Genomic DNA, 5,018 nt, shown 5'->3' on the forward strand with positions numbered 1-5,018 from the left:
GTGAAAAAACGGGTGAATTAGAGCGTGCTTTTAGTTAGTTTATTTTCAAAATGTAAACAATGCCTACGACTTGTTGTGCTCCCAGTTGCACACATTAGACATTCCAAATCGTCGGATGTACGTTTCTTTCGTTTACCGAAGGATGAAGAAAGAAATGGATATTTTCAATGAAAAAGGACCCAGGCAGACAAATCCCAATCGACTGTGGGAGCTATCATACCCCGACAGAATTTGCAGTCTACACTTCATCTCCGGTAAATACAACTTAATTTTGCACTGGTCATTGTTCTGCTTAAATAATTAAAGCCGCAAGTGGCGTCGATCGGCCCTGCAGCCAAGCGCCACTCTGGCCTATTGGCCACCGCGGGGGTTCGCGCACCGCCGGCCGTCAGCCACCGCAGAAGCTGTCATGTGTCTTACATGCTACTTTTACTGAAACATCACGGACAGAGGGCTTAGTTTTAAAATTGAACTGTCATTAGAGCAAATTCATAAACAATTGTTTTCAACAGCAGACAAACTGAACTAGACAGATGCTAATATCAAACTGAACTCACGTTAACAGGAGACGTCAACTGAAATAATAAAAAAGATAACCTGAATTTAACAGACGTCAACATATTCCATATTCCAATCTACTTTTTAGGCTACTTATACACAATTTAGACCTAGTGCTATTTTAACAAACAAGCATTTTATTAGTCATCTCTTATCTGATGTATTTCTGATGTTTGGCACTTTATTTTACCTCGTGTTAAAGTGCTCTTTAAATAATGATGACATTCATGATGATTATGATTAGAATAAATTTTTGCATCACCTCCCAGAAGCTGGAAAGAAAAGAGACAAAAACATTTTTCACACCTCACTTAGTAACTCTAATATTTTAGTCTAAATACTTTAGCCTAAATATTTTAGGCTAAAATATTACACTTTTTATTTGTTTTTCTTCAATCCCACGGTGATGTTTAGTAATTTCTGCTAAAGGCTGCAGCATTTTGATTTAATTCATCTGAATGCAGTATTTGCAAGCCATACTCTGATTGAATGAAAAAAAAAAGTCTGATTGGCTGAAACAGCCGAGCGAGTGCACAGCTGGTGTTGAGCGTGGAATGAGCAGGTGCGCGCGAGCAAAGTAGCGCGCGAGCAAAGATGGAACACACCGCGAGGACAGTGGGTTGAGAAGAGTTTTTCAGACCGTGCCAGACCGTTTTTGAGCGTTGAGAATTGTCTCATTGCGCGCTAGGAAATTCCTCAAAAAATTATTATTTTTAAATCCAATAAATTTGGTATGATATACATGAGATCATATACAGATGAAATGAATTTGATAATAATCCATCTCTCCTTGGTGACGCTGTTGAATATTTCTCTGATTATTTTTCTGGGGTTGCAACTTGCAGATGGTCCCTAAGCATTTGCGGAGCAGCGAGCTCTACATAGGGTCCAATGTAATTCTCCCAGCGCGGTACGAGACTCGTTTTCAGCAAACTACGGTTGTAGCTCACTGTCTACCTTGCTGTGGTTACCGACAGGTGTCTGTTTTGTAGAATAAATCATCCACAGATGAGTTACTGATCCGGAAAAGCCGAATCTGTGAATATCTTTCTAACTTTACTGAAGTCACAAACAGCTATTTCCGGGTCACGTAAACTGTGCCGATTAAATATTAAAATCAAATTGTGCCTTGCTGTCCGTTTTTCCATTTCGTGTTTTTGATCTGAGCTTAGAATTGAAATATAAAAAACCAATCCTTTTTTCGTTTTTGGTTTAACCATAAGAAACAAAAAACAAAATAACCTGTCCATTTTTAATTTTTTTGTTTTTTGATTTGCAATTGAAAATAGAACAAATGATACACGGATTTACACGGACCACAGATCGGGTATTGACAGTGACAGCTTCGAAGGCGTATGTGGGCAGGGTCCTTGGAAGGCAACAAGGCAGGCAGTAGCCACATATGTATTTCCGGTTGGTACAGACTGACGGTGCAGGCAGCGCCCCCTGCTGTCCAATCAAGGGTACTACCCACAAGTTACAGATCATTTTTACAGCTGAAACATTTGTGTCAAAAGTGAAAATGAAGGCGTAACTTCATTACAGATCTGATTCCAAAAAGCATGGAATGGAGTTAACAACATTTGGCACATGTTTCAATCCATTCACAATGCAAGGCGCCCAAGTTAACCAGAACAATATTTAAGTAAATAATATTCTAAAGACTGATTTGCTCAGTAAAATCCTTTAACCTTATGGCCGATTGTAACGTTTCTGGCACTGGAGCTGCTAATTGCAATCAGCGCACCTGCACTGCCTCCGCCTCTACCGGCTTATAAGCTCTGCTCCTCGCAGTCTCCAGTGCCAGAACGTCTCGAGCCTTACGGTGAGAACTTCCAGCCATCTTCCTGAGAATCTGTCTGCCTGTCTGCCTGTCGACCTGTTTTGCCCTTGTTTTTTGAGCCAGCCTGAGCCCTTTTGGATTTGTCTGCCTGCCTGAGTCCTGTTCGTCAGCCTCAGAGATTTGGACTGCCCTCCTGTGTTTCGGACCCTGCCAGCCTGTGAGTTACGGAGATTGCTTGCCCCTTTTTGTCTGTTGTGCTTCTGGATTGGATTTGGATTTGGATTGGATCTGGACCTGGACCCGTTCTCTGGATTCTCCCTTGGATACCTCTGCTGGATAAAACGGATCTCCCCCCTGCCCAAGACCCGGACTGGACCTGGATAAAGAATTGGATAACCCCTTCACGGACTCTGCTGCTTCCTGTAAACCAGACGCTGCTAAACCAGCCGTCCTCGTGCCCCAGGTTAGTGACGCAGCTCCGAGTAATATTCCCTCTGTGCCCCGCTGGTCACTAACCCACCACTCTGCCTTCAGGAACCGCCAGAGGCTGTGTGCTGCCGCACAAACCAGGGGGGTCCGCGCCGCCACCATCTTTAATAAACTGTTAAAGTTTTACTCACTCGTTTTCGGGTATTCCTTGGGTCCATCCATATTCATTACACCAATCTATTAATGTGATTCTCCCTTCGGGAGCCTGGGGTCGCTGTAGCGATCGGTCACTAAATAGGTTAAAGTCTAAAAAGTTATCAAAATTGCCTTTAAACCGACATTAATATTCAAAATTAATGCGGGAATAAGGCCCATAACACAGTCGAAGGATGGCCGAGCAGAACGGTTAAGCTTTATAATTTAAAACTGCTCCTTTTGAATGTCCGGAACCCGGTGTTAATAGAAGCTAATAGCATTTTGACTAGCGGGCATTCGGCGCTAACAAATAAAGGCTTTAGCTTTATTTTAGTCATAATGACTGGGCTGGATAACGTAAACATTAATGTCCCATCAATGTATGAAACCCTTGTGGAGATAGCCTTTTTGTTATAACCATAAAAATACACTCAAAAGATATTAGCAATACCGTGGAACGAAAAGCTAACGCGAGCTACCTCCATTAGCCCTTTGTTCTAAAGCCACCATGGGCCCGTTCTTCATACGTTGCTTAAAACATCCGAGATCAAATGACACATCCAAGATGACTTCATCCGGCTAATCATGATCCGGCTAATTGGGTTCTTCAAACACACCTGTTGTTTATGATTAGTATGGCTGGATTGAGTTATCTGAGATAACTGCGCGCTCATGCGTTTGTTTAAAAGGGGAAATGTATCGATAGTAGAAACAATGATCAGCAGCGCTGCTATTGGCTGTTCAGCATGGCCAAAGAACACCCACAGTTTTTCTCCCAAGCAGAACACGAGCTTTTAATGGAAGGTTATGCCGAATTTGAGTCATTAATTAAAACGACAGGTAACACCTCAAAATCTGTTAAAGCCAGGAGGGAGAGCCCTCCCTCCTGGCAAAAAGTAGCAGACAAATTAATGCGTAAATACTGTCCATGGTAGATGTTTCTATCACTTTCTACAGTATGAATTTTTGCATTTTAATAATTTCATATTTACTTTGTTCTTTTATATCAGAGCCTCCACAGGACCCATTAGAACATAGGGACAAGTAAAAGTGAGATACAAGAGTATTCTACAAAATGGTACCTTTTAATTATCGTACTTTATTTTAAAAAGGCACTTGTTATGTCAAGAGATCCAAATTTCGGTGTCATTCCTTAGACACTGGAAGTAAAGGACATGTGCAAACTGGGAATTTTAACAAAAAAAAAATGGATCTAGAAAAAATGAAGTCCTTCCTTTTCCAAGTCATCCACAGTTTACATGGTAAAACTGTATTGCTCCGTGTCTAGATAATCCATTCATAGTTTTTTCTAATACAATATATGGCTCGACAGGAAGCAAGCCTTTCAAAGTAAAACTAAACTTCACAATAAAATGGCCTGAACAAATCTTCTTATTGAATATGATAAAATTAAAAAGCAAATCATTATACAAATAACTTAAATATTTTCTATTTATTGCCACTGTTAAATGATGTGCTTGTCTGTTTATAACAGCCACCAAGAAAAATCTCTCTACAATTACACTGTCGCGCTGCGCTAAAGGATCCTGTCTATTGCGCAATACGCGATTAATTCGAAAAAATCTGCAAATTATTCTTGCACCTTCCGCAAAAGGTTGCAGTCGTAAAAATTGACATGGCTACGACAGACTTCCCTATCTCTTCCGCTTATACAGCTGCGATCTAATCATGTTTACATGAAATAAGCCTGCTCGCGAGCAGGCTTAAGATGGCGCACATGTTGCTATGACAGCAAGTCCAAGATGAGTTTCGAAGAACCGAACAATTCAAGATCACGCCAAATCGTCAACAATTAAATCCAGCTAACTGAGTTAGCGACGTACGAAGAACGGGCCCCATGTGTCCAAAAGATTTACAAAACATTTCCAGACGAACCATTTAACTTCTCCCTCAGCTCCCTGTCCAAACCTGTGAGTCCATGTGAGTCGCCCATTTTGGTCATACAAGGAAGACAGTAAAAGCAGGAAAGTTATTGGTTGTTCTTGGCGGGCAAGGTGTTTAGCTCAGCAGCAACATGCAGCTTAAGCGAAAA

General features: G+C 41.3%; 1 long non-coding RNA gene across 1 annotated transcript; it reads left to right on the forward strand.

Annotated features, from left to right (window-relative positions):
* The first annotated feature begins 2,320 nt into the window (after nucleotides 1-2,320).
* On the forward strand, nucleotides 2,321-2,956 carry LOC118563994. The gene is made up of 2 exons (XR_004931585.1): nucleotides 2,321-2,804; nucleotides 2,876-2,956. It is a non-coding gene; the product is annotated as an uncharacterized LOC118563994 (long non-coding RNA).
* The last annotated feature ends 2,062 nt before the right edge of the window (nucleotides 2,957-5,018 follow it).

Source organism: Fundulus heteroclitus, chromosome 8 (assembly GCF_011125445.2).
Source record: "Fundulus heteroclitus isolate FHET01 chromosome 8, MU-UCD_Fhet_4.1, whole genome shotgun sequence".
Classification (NCBI taxonomy): Eukaryota; Metazoa; Chordata; class Actinopteri; order Cyprinodontiformes; family Fundulidae; genus Fundulus; species Fundulus heteroclitus.